The following is a 13473-nucleotide window of genomic DNA, read 5'->3' as shown; positions in this document are numbered from 1 at the left end:
GTGTAGCTTAATCGCCATATATATTTTATAACTTACTAACTAACTCTACCTACGTATTGAGCACTATTGAAGTTTATACTTACGCATAAATTAATACTTTAGTATATTAATTTATGTGAGTAAATTAAGTAGTTAAATATATATATATATATATATATATATATATATATATATATATATATGGTTAAAGGTCTATATTCCAAATTTCAAGATGTTGTCCATCTTCACGTTTATTTTCTCAAGCATGTTCAAATGTTAAAAAAAAAGATAGACGGTAAGATGGACAACATTTTGAACTTAGAAATATAAACCTTTTTTCATATGTATAAAGTGACTTTCTGTCTGTGTGTGCGGAACGATGTCTACCAAACTCTCACTCTCTAACTCTCTCTCTCAATTTTTGATCTGCAGACTTGAAACTTGATATACAGAGGATTCGGACATGGGGAACAAATTTGATTTGGTTTTAACCAGTAAAAAACGCTAAACTGTGCTTATTTTTAAAGTTTTGCTGTTCATGTGGCTTAAGGTCGTAAATAGCGCTCGTTAAATGTTCTGGTCTTGATTATATATATATATATATATATATATATATATATATATATATATATATATATATATATATATATATATATATATACTAGACGACCCGTGACCCGAGCATGTTATATTAGCTATGGAATTCATGTATGAGCGTGACACTTGTGACGAAAAGAAAATAGGTTTTTTTTTTACATAACAGAAACATTTCTATGAAAGTATATCAAAATGAAAAAAGAATATAGATAGATTTCTATGAGTCGTTCTGTTTATTATAATTGATTATTTTTGGAAAAAAAAATACAGTTACTGAATTATAAGTGGTTGGCCATACTTATAGATTAATGTGCACTGAACAGATACCATAATACTTATTATAGTTAAATTAAATTTTGATGCATCTGCATTTTTATTTTTACATCGTTCATTTCTGTATTACGTTTAAGTTATTTTAACCCCGACTTTTCCCATGTTAAATAATAATTGCGAAATAATAACGTTAATATTTCAGCGTCCCAATTGTTCTTTTGTTTTGTTTTGTTTGTTTTTTTTTCGCGTTTAAATTATCCAAATAAACAATTGTTAATACTGTCTGCTTTTCTTTTTTACATCGTTCATTTCTGTATTACGTTTTAGTTATTTTAAACGTCACTCTTCCTATGTTAAATAATAATTTCGAAATAATAACGTTAATATTTCAGTGCGCATGTCATGCGCACATGCACAACCGGATGTCGTAAACCAGAAAGTGGGTTATATACATCGTTACAAGGTCATTTCAGTTTTATAACTATATATATATATATATATATATATATATATATACAAAGCTGAATGTGTGTGTGTGTGTGTGTGTGTGTGTGTGTGTGTGTGTGTGTGTCTGGTCATGAATAGACTCCTATATGGTTGACTATTTTAAAAAATTGATTACATATAATGATAGAAGATGTATCGAGACACAGGAATGGGTGTGTTTGGTCCTGCAGAACGGTGATTCATTAAAATTGTGGGGTCTGCATTTGCGCCTGGTCCACAAAGTATGGAAATAGAAAATTAAAAAATTAAAAAAGAAAAACGTTTACAAGTGTTTTTGATATAGATGTACATAATAATACTTCGATAAGTATGGTTTAACTTAAATAGGGATGGTATAATAAAATTGTGGGGTCTGCGTTCGCGCCTGGCCTCCATAGAATGGCACAAACTTTAATAAAGACTTTTCATATCTATCTGAATAAATATTCCTTGATAATTATGTTTCAGTTTGAAGAAATATTGTATAATAAAATTATGGGGTGTTCGTTTGCGCCTGACCTCCATAGAATGGAAATATGTCACAAAGTTTAACAAGGTTTTTTAATATAGATCCACAGAATATTGATATAAGTGCTTTAGTGTGAACATGTGTGGTATAATAAATTATGGGGTTTATCTATTTTATTTTTACTTTCATCATATTTTCCTTTGGTTTTGATACAGCCAAATTCGAAGCTATCTCTTTACAACCCTTCCTTTTCATAAACTATTATACTTTCATAAATCAGAGTCCATTTTCTGTAGGCTGTTTTTGAACCCAGTCAACAACGGGTACTTTTGCTAGTATATATATATATATATATATATATATATATATATATATATATATATATATATATATATTGTGTTACATGATAAGGGCTGTCCCCTTTTCATGTAAGTATAAAAATAGAGAGATTAGTTAAAATGAAAATAAAATGAGAGAAAGCAGAAATCGAACCCTGGACATAAGTTTTAAAGAACAATAGGTTTAAATGGAATGTCCAGTAAATTGTTAATTCTGATGAAATAAATAATAAATAAACTATTCAATTGTTAGAAAGAATCTGGATAATAAAATATGGGTTAAATAAATTAGATAAGTAGGTTGAATTCCTTTGTGAAAATAAAGAAAAAATAGGGGTTATTGAAAAATCAGAATGTTCGGGAAACGTGCGACTCGTGCATGTGATGGCACGAGAGTTTGATCACGTTGGCCGGACATGCATGGATTTCTCAATATAGGAAGTGAGAGTTAGTTAGTTAGACAGTCAGTGAGAAACTCAGAGAGGGTTCTGGGAATTCGAACGTCTAGGAAGCGAGACGGTCACTTTGAAACTAAAATGTGAAGCTTTGAATTCTTGATGAGAAAACCACGGCCGGTCGTGAAGAAATAAACCCATTATGTGTTTTGATAAAACGTCGTCTTGTGTTTCTGATTCTTACAAAAAGGTAAAGTGAATTGTTATTATATGTCTGTGTTATAAAATGTCTTGACATACACATCTCATATCCACAATGTGAATCTACATCTCATATCTACACTAAGACTGTCTGAACACTATCTCCTCACTCAAAGAACTTCTTCTTCACATAGCAACACATCTATTAACCTAAGAATGAACACATTTTTAATAACATGAACAATCTCTCATAACATGAACAATCTCTCTAAGTCTCTTACAGCAGCATCTCTTTATCTCTAAGACTCTCTTTTAATGAAACCTCTATATGTAACAATAGGGCTTGCGTTAAATGTTTTGGTCTTAATTATATATATATATATATATATATATATATATATATATATATAACAATTGCAATATATATATATATATATATACTGAAATATATATATATATATATATATATATATATATATATATATATATATATATATATATATATAGACTGAAAAAATGATCACAGAAAAAAACGAATCCACAAATATCATGAAATTTAAAAATACACACATAAAAACACCAAAATCGAATTATACCCATGCCAGGAATAAAAAACGCAACTTTGCCAAAAGCAAGTTTTTTCCTAAGAAAAGTACAAAAATTATTTGCTATAATTGTGGACGACCTAATCACAAGAGTTTCCAATGTAGATATAGGACTCAAAATGGCGACTACATTAAAAATGTAGAGAGCTCTGTTAGCGAACATACATTTTTATTTTCGTGTACATTTGATGCTTCCACAAACAATAATAATTTTCTTGTCGATTGTGGGGCCACGGCACATGTGATTACAAAGGAATCTGATTTTATCAATTTTGATCCCAACTTTAAGCCACAAAATCATTTTGTAGAACTAGCTGACGGGAGTCGAGTCAATGATATCGTTTTGAAATGAGGCAATGCGAAAATCTCGCTAAAGAACAATAAAAGATGAACTGTGTTTCTGTATTCTAGAAAACCCTCTTCTAATCTCAAAATTTAAACAAAATATATTTTCTGTACAAGCTGCCACAAAACAAGGTGCAAATATAAACTTTAGCCCCAATAACTCAAAACTGGTATACCTGAATGGAACTGTATTCGACATTAAAGAAAATGGAAGACTATATTATTTAAATAGCGTAGTCCCATCAAAAACCGCCTGCCATGATCTACGGACATGGCATAAAATTCTTGGACACTGCAATATTCCTGATTTCAAAAAGTTGCCGACTGTAGTTGATGGAATGAAAATACAAACATCACAAAACTTCAACTGCGACGTCTGTACGCAAGGGAAAATGACAAACTATCAAAGCAAGATACCAGACAAAAAGGCAAATATAATCCTATCAATGGTGCATTGTGACTTAAACGGTCCCGTAGAACCGATGGCCAGAGAACATTATAGATATGTGTTGAATTTCGTAGATGGCCATTCAGGTTTAACAATGATTTACCTTTTAAAGAATAAACCTGATACCCTTCTAGCAATTAAGAAATATCTAGCCGACATGGCCCCCTACGGTGAAATCAAGTGTATTCGCTCTGACAACGGTACGGAATTCAGCAATAAAGACTTTGAACTTTTACTAATTAACCATCATATCAGGCATGAAACATCAGCTCCTAGATCGCCACACCAAAACGGGACTGCTGAACGTGCGTGGCGGACACTTTTTGAAATGGCAAGATGCCTACTCATTGAATCAAAACTCCCTAAAAACCTCTGGACGTATGCACTTATGGCGGCAGCTTATATAAGCAACAGGTGCTTTAACAAAACACTATTTAAAACTCCATATGAATCTTTCTGCGATAAAAAACCAAATTTAAGCAGAATGAATATATTTGGTTCAACTTGCTTCACATATATAGAGAAAAAGAGTAAATTGAATATTAAAGTCGACAGAGGTATATTTTCAGTCCAGCCAATTTAACATTTTCCCGAAAAAAATAAAAGAAAAAGAATCCGGTGTGTAAAATTCACAGACACGTTTAATTTTACAGACGACAACCCGTCATATGAAGAGGATGAAATTATATTACCTCAAATAATTAGAACAAACGAAGACAATAAAAATGACGGAGACGAGAGTGTCCATGATGATGATGATGATGATAATGATGATAAAGTCGAAAGATATCCCAAAAGAAATAGAAGAGGACCCGATTTTTTTGTGGTCGACAATATAAAAGATTATCAAATCGACTATTGCTATTCAATGGAAAATGCGCTAAAAAACTTCAACGAAGCAATTAATTCAGAACATTGTGATGAATGGAAAATTGCCATGAAAAAAGAAATAGATGCCTAAACCGAAAATGATACCTATACGGTATTGCCTCCCCAAGAGATAAACATGTTATTTCTACCAGATGGGTCTTTACAAAAAAGAGTGCAGCATCAGGCGTAGAACAGTACAAAGCAAGATTTGTTTCTAAGGGGTACTCTCAGATTTATGGTAAAGAATACTTTTCTACGTTTTCACCGACCACAAACCTAACGACAATCAGAATTTTACTGCAAGTCGCATCACAATTTCATAGTCTATTGGGGCATTCAAATAAGCATTTTTTACGCCCATTTGATGGATATTTAGGTCACTAAACATCCATCAAATGGACGTAAAAAATGCTTATTTGAATGCCCCAATAGACTATGAAATTTATATTACCCCTCCAGAGGGATTTATAATGAAAAATAAAAATAGCGTGTGGCGACTTAACAAGTCGACAATGGTCTAAAGCAGAGTTCTCAGTGTTGGAACACAGTATTTCATGATTATATTATTAAACAACAATTTAGACAATGCGCTGTAGACCCCTGTTTATATACCCAACACAAAGACGATAAACTACTGATTTTGGTTTGGTGGGTCGATGATATTTTAATCGCATCAAATTGTGACAAATTGTTCACTGATGTTAAGAACAAATTAAGAGAAAGATTCAAAATGACCGATCTTGGCAAAATATCCTGGTTTCTGGGGATAGAATTTACTCAAAGCAGCAAGTAATAAACTTGCCCCACCGGAAAGCCCGGTGGAAAGGCCTGGAAGGGTTGACCTCCTAGGTATTACCCAGGCGGTGTATCTCAGTCCAACAGCCTGCGTTCCCGGCCCCTCACCTGTTGGGCTGAGTGTCAAGTGACGAATCCTTGACTTGTACTACCCTGTCTCCCCGCAGCCGAAGCCGCGAGGAGACACATCCCATCACACTGGGCGTATAATGGGGTATATATTTAAATGTTGGCCACATCAGCATTATGTGGCACAAGGCCTGGAAAGTGGAAACCCCGCAGGCTCCCCTAAAGAAGAGGCATTCCTGCAATTTTAAAAATTGTCTAAATAACCCAGTCGGTATTCCCCGGTCGGGGCGCCTCAGGCAGCAAGCAACAAACTTGCCCCACCGGAAAGCCTGGTGGCAAGGCCTGGGAGGGTGGTCCTCCTAGGTATTACCCAGGCGGTGTATCTCAGTCCAAAAGGTGCTGCGCCGGTTCCCGGCCCCTCACCTGTTGGGCTGAGTGTCAAGTGACGAATCCTTGACCTGTACTACCCTGTCTCCCTGCAGCCGAAGCCGCTAGAAGACACATCCCATCACAATGGACTTATAATGGGGTTGTTATTTAATTGCCACCCACATCGGCAATATTTGGCACAAGGCCTGGAAAGTGGGAACCCTGAAGGCTCCCCTAAAGGAGGGGAACTCCTGCAATTTTAAAAATTACCTGAGTAACCCCTTCGGCATTTCCCGCTCGGGGTGCCTCAGGCAGGCAAGCAATAAACTTGCCCCACCGGAAAGCCCTGTGAAAAGGCCTGGGAGGGTGGACCTCCTAGGTATTACCCAGGTGGAGTACCTCAGTCCAACAGCCAACATATAATGGGGTATATATTTAAATGTTGCCCACATTAGCAATATGTGGCACAAGGCCTGGAAAGTGGAAACCCCGCAGGCTCCCCTAAAGAAGAGGCACTCCTACAATTTTAAATTGCCTGAATAACCCCATCGGTATTCCCCGGTCGGGGCGCCTCAGGCAGCAAGCAATAAACTTGCCCCACCGGAAAGCCCGGTGGCAAGGCCTGGGAGGGTGGACATCCTAGGTATTACCTAGGCGGTGTACCTCAGTCCAACAGGTGCTGAGCTGGTTCCTGGCCCCTCACCTGTTGGGCTGAGTATCCAGTGACGAATCCTTGACGTGTACTACCCTGTCTCCCTGCAGCCGAAGCCGCTAGGAGACACATCCCATCACAATGGACTTATAATGGGGTAGTTATTTAATTGCCACTCACATCGGCAATATTTGGCACAAGACCTGGAAAGTGGGAACCCCGCAGGCTCCTATATATATATATATATATATATATATATATATATATATATATATATATATATATATATATATATATATATATATATTGTTCACTATGCATACAAGCGATAAATTCAGTGTCCTGACGAGAGCTGGATAATTCTTATCTCTTCTAATTCTGATAATTCAACTTTCGGTTGGCGGTTTCACATCGACGTTCCTATCTTCCTATAAGTTAGTCAATACACACTTTTTAAAGTCAATTTGTCATAGTTCTTTTCTTGCAGCTTTATCAACTTCTCTCTCTCTCTCTCTCTCTATATATATATATATATATATATATATATATATATCCCTCTCTCTCTCTCTCTCTCTTTCTTTCTTTCTCTCTGTTTTATCAGTCTTTGCCCAATTACAACACGCGACCGCTTTTATTTAACTACGAATCCCACGGGAATAGCTGACTAAGGTCCGATAAAAAGATTGCGTTCTCCAAATCGTAAAAGATTCGGACCCGCTGTAAAAAATATCGTCTTTGCAGCAAGAAAATACGGGACTTCGTCAGTCTCAAAGTTAATAAAAGACAAAACAAATTATGACGATATATATATATATATATATATATATATATATATATATATATATATATATATATATATATATGTATGTATGTATGTATGTGTGTATGTATAATAGCATTTCAGCCCGGCGTTGCCCGAGTGTTTGGATGTGTGTGTTGAGCAAAAAATAAAGTGGTAGGAGGAAAAGAACGGGGAAAAAACCTGACGTCTTTGCTCTTACGATCACCGCCAAACCGGAAGTGAGTTATGTTTAAATTAAGGCTAGACAATCGAAAGGAGAGGATGACTTTCAAAAATATCTGCGAAAAAACGATACCCCCACTGTAGAAAAGTGCCGAGTTGGAGGTGAAGATATTAATGTTTTTAGCCAATTTTTCGGTATTTGTCGTCTGAAAGGTCGAACTTTAAAACGATTCTAATCGACCCTACGCAATCACTCTGTCAATTTTAATTCTACAGACTCGAAATTTGATATACATGGTACTGAGATTTGGAAAAATCTTTGTAATTCGTTTTCAGCCAGAAATTTGGCTGTTAAGGGGTCAAAGTTCAACGATTTGACCTTTGAGGACTCTACCAAACTCCTCCGACAATTTTGTGTACAAACAATTGAACTCTTCGATATAGGTTCTTTGGACATGGATCTAACTTAATAACTTAATTTGAACCTAAAACAATAAATGTTAAGAGGTCATAATAGGGGTCAAAGTTTAAAAAAAATTGACCGCTTCGGTTTCTACCAAATTACTCAGACAATTACTGGTCTAAACATTTCAAATTTTACATAAAGGGTATTCAGAGATAGGGCAAGCTTTTTAATCTATTTGGGTAGAAAACTTGATTTAATAATATATAAATGTATGTATGTATTATGTACGTATGTATGTATGTATGTATGTATGTATGTATGTATGTATGTATGTATGCTTAAAACGTTCGACAGAGGCGACTAATTTTTCAAGTATCGTTTTGGAGTTCGACCTTTTAGACGACAAATATCGAAAAATTGGCTAAAAATTTTAATATTTTCACCTTCAACTCGGCACTTTTCTACAGGGGCCTCGCTTTTTTCACCGATATTTTCGAAAGTCATCCTCTCGTTTCGATTGTTTTGCCTTAATTAAAACCTACGTCACTTACGGTTTGGCGGTGGTCGTAACAGCAAAGACATCACGTTTCTTGCAATTCTTTTCCTACTTCGCGGTACGGGTTCGAGCTTGCCTTCCTACTACCACTTTTTATTTATTTCATTTATTTATTTATTTATTTTTGCTTTTTGCTCAACATACACCGCCAAACATCCGAGCAACGCCGGGCTGAAATTCTAGTATATATATAGAAATTAAATTGCCTGTCTGTGTGTCTATCTGTGTACCTTTCCCTATGCAATAACTCTGTCATTTTAAGTTTACAGACTCGAAATTTGATAATCGGGGTATTGATATTTGGGAAAATCTTCGTAATCCGTTTTCGGCCAGAAATTTGGCTGTTAATAGGTCAAAGTTCAACGATTTGACCCTTGAGAACTCTACCAAACTCCTCCACCAATTTTGCGTATAAACAATTGAAATTTTAGATATAAGTTCCTTGGACATGGATCTAACCTAACTTGATTTGAGCCCGAAACAATAAATGTTAAGGGGGTCATAATAGGGGTCAAAGTTTTAAAAAACATTACCTCTGCGGCTTCTACCAAATAACTCAGACAATTTCTGGTCTAAACATTTGAAATCATACATAAAGGGTACTCAGAGATAGGGCAAGCTTTTTAATCGGTTTGGCTCGAAAATTTGAGCTACCAATATATAAATGTATGTATGTATGTTTGCATGTCTACCTAAAACTTTCGACAGAGGCGACGGATTTTCACATGATCAGTATCGTTTTGAAGCTCGACCCTTCAGACGACAAATTCCAAACAACTGGCTAAAAACATTAATATCTTCACCCTTAACTGGGCACTCTTCTACAGGGAGGGGTCGCTTTTTTCGTCGATATTTTCGAAAATCATCCTCTCTTTTCGATTGTCTAGATTTAATTTAAACCTACGTCACTTCTTGTTTGGCGGTGGTCGTAACAGCAGAGACGTCAGGTTTTTTCCCCGTTCTTTTCCTTCTTCGCGGAACGGATCCGAGCCTGCCTTACAATACCACTTTTTTTTTTTTTGCTCAACACACACCTTCAAACACCCGGGCAACGCCGGGCACCCATGCTAGTAAATTTATAACTTAAAATATCGCAGCATTAAGAATTGATTATATAATGTTATAAATTGAATTTTTTAAAAATTCTTAATGCTTCAATACATTAAGTTATAAATTCATTATATTTTTACTAGGATATCTTGTCCTTTTCGTTTCCAGTTTTTAGAATTAGCCTTTTACTTTTCCGTGTTTAAGCTTAACCATATTACTTTTTATGCTCGCATTTTTCTATAGTAATCCATGATTTTTCCAGGGTTCCAGTAAATTCATATGTTCTTTGTTTCATGTTGGTCTTATTTTTTGTTCCATATATATAACATACACATATGTAATAACAATGTACGGCACTCATCTGCTTTCAACTAAAATCTCCGAAATTATCTCCCTTTAATTTTTTTCTATTGTGTCTGTTTCACTTGTTACTTCTCTTTTCGCGAGAACGATTAATTGGGAGCAACAGTCATTAAAACATCGCTCACCTCCTTACATTTTTTTTTACGATTTTGAACATCAGTAAATTCATCATAACTTTTGTTTTACTGAACGAAAATTGAAAAAATTAATTTCGCAATATAGCTGAGAAGGTGATCGATGAACTGTAATAATTGTTTGAAATTTGGTCAAAAACGAGTGAGCTGTGAAGCTTTAAAGCAGTTCAAAATTATTGCCATTTAGTGTTTTAATATATATATATGTGTGTGTGTGTGTGTCTGTGTGTGTGTGTGTGCGTGTGTGTGTGTATTTGTGTGTTTGTGTGTGTGTTTGTGTGTCTTTGTGTGTGTGTGTGTTTGTGTGTGCGTTTGTGTGCTTGTGTTTGTGTGTGTGTTTGCGTGTGTTTGCGTGTGTTTGCGTGTGTGTGCGTGTGTGTGTGTGTGTGTGTGCGTGTGTGTGTGTGTGTGTGTGTGTGTGTGTGTGTGTGTGTGTGTGTGTGTGTGTGTGTGTGTGTGTGTTCTTAGGGAAGTTGACAGCAGCATGCACAGGTAATTTTTTGTAGTAAGCTCCGGAACTTCTAAAACCCTTGCTTGTATGAAAATTGCTTTTATTCTGGGTAAATCCGTGTAGATTGCATCAATCTGTTTCTGACACACCTATTGCATCACAAGGAAAGAGCTAAACTAACATGCAAACACGCGCGTGCGCGTGCACACGCGCATACACACGCACACCGGCGCACACACGCATACACACACATACACACATGTATATATACATACATATACAAGCACATTCAAATAAATATTTATTATTTAATAATTATGCATATATATATATATTTATATATATATATATATATATATATATATATATATAGAGAGAGAGAGAGAGAGAGAGAGAGAGAGAGAGAAAGAAAGAGAGAATAAGAGACGAAGAGAGAAGGCGGATGAGGAGAGAGATGCTGATGACATCGATTAAGCAAGTTGGGGTAGTAAGCTAAAAACCTTGCAAATGACTCATATCAATCCAAAAATCAAATCTGAGTTTAAGAATCTTGGAAAACCAAACACTGACTACCTCTCTCCATTCAATCAATCTCTTACTCGTGTTAGATGTGTCCGGGAATCTTTACAAGTGGCTCTGTCAGTCTGCCATCAGTCTATCCAGCTTAAGTTTTAAATCGCATTTCAGGCTTCCGTTAGACTTAACTTTAAAACCATTTTTTTTTTTCAGTGTGTATGCGCATCTCGAGAAGGGGCTTTGTGTTCTAGTTGTTAAACAATCAAATCATACTTAGGCATTTTACACATGTTTTTTTTTACATATATATAACCCCTTCCTTCTATGTAACAGGGCGCATATGGCCGCGTATTATCTGTTCATCAACGTTTCGTCTTTATTTCGAGACTTCTCGAAATAAAGACGAAACGTTGATGAACACATAATACGGTTTGTTCCTTTTTATTTCTCTCTCTCTCTCTCTCTCTCTCTCTATATATATATATATATATATATATATATATATATATATATACATAATATCAAAATAGAATGAAAGCACCCCTACCCTTACTTCAGAAGAGCCAGTCCCTCCCTCCCCACACATACACATTAGTAACGACCTCGGACCACAGCTGCCTTCCTAAGGAAGCAAATAACCCCAAAATACTATAAAACAATATACACATTCCCAAACCAATAAAAGCAAACACACACACGCACACACACGCGCACACACACATAAACACACACTTACACACACTTACACACACTTACACACACACACACACACACACATCCTACCCCACCCTAAAGGAAAAGAAAAAAACATTAGCAGAAAGAGATAGCGACTACAGCGAGGTCAACGTCTCCCTGGATAAGCCAAATAAAAAAGCAATAAAAATTCAGCATACCAATGAATAATAAACACTTACAAGCCTCCACCCCTTGGAAAACTTCAAATTAACTACGAAAATCGCCATTTTTACACATTTGAAAATAATTTCTGACGAGGACGCATCACAGACCGTCTGAAACGCGCGTAAACGATTTCAATGACTTAAAAACATTATTACAATGATCCAAACATAATTCTCAATGAAAAACCAAGACACGGAATAATAAAATAATGTTAAAAAATACACATTGTTGGTGACTACTCCCTTATTTAAATATACATCTTTCTTTCGTTGGAATTTATTAACCCATTTTATATAAATATATATATATATATATATATATATAATTTAAAGGAGATTAGAATAATAGTCTAAAGAGCTAAGTGTATTTTAATGTAATAGTGAAATTACTAGTTTAATTAAAATACAGGAAATGCTCGTTGTAATTTAGATATATAATAAGCTCGATAGTTAAATGTCCTAGAGCTAATTCAACAACAAACATAGCTAGAGAATTTTTTAAAATATTAGATAAGAACTTTAAAGCCCCCCATAGATATAATAAGATTTTCAATAAGAACACAATTAAAGTCTCTTACTCTACTATGCCTAACCTTCATCAGAAAATAATTAGCTCTAATAATAAGAAAATTAATAAACTACAAAATGCAACTATACAAAATACATCGGACTGTAACTGTAGAAGAAAAAATAAATGTCCCCTACAAGGCTCATGTAAAATTAAAAATGTTATCTATAGCTGCACAGTATCAAAAACTCCAAATATACAAGAACCTATCAACAGCCATAACTCAACTACCAGATTAAATAATAACACCAACTTAAATCAATCTACCGATCAATTATTAACCAACCCACCACATTATAATCCAACAATAGACCTAACGGAAAATAATCATAATAATCAAGAGGTAATATATATTGGTTCCACATCTGGCCCAATAAAACATAGAATTTCAACGCACAAACATTCTTTTAAAAATAACTCTCTATCAAACCAAACTACTCTATCCAACTATATTTGGCAACTAAAAAATAGCAATATTTCTTTCAACTTAAAATGGCAAATAATTGAGACTTGCAAATCATATAAACCAGGAGATAAATTTTGTACATTATGTACAAAAGAAACCCTAAAAATTTTAAAATATGAAGATATAAAAAGCACAACCAAACTAGTAAATTCAAGACACGAGCTTCTATCGTGTAATCATAAACGTTGGTTTAAATTTAATAAATATAA

The sequence above is a fragment of the Euprymna scolopes genome, chromosome 28 (genome assembly GCF_053919585.1).
Source record: "Euprymna scolopes isolate OS-2025 chromosome 28, ASM5391958v1, whole genome shotgun sequence".
Classification (NCBI taxonomy): domain Eukaryota; kingdom Metazoa; phylum Mollusca; class Cephalopoda; order Sepiida; family Sepiolidae; genus Euprymna; species Euprymna scolopes.
This window is presented reverse-complemented; position numbering follows the sequence as displayed.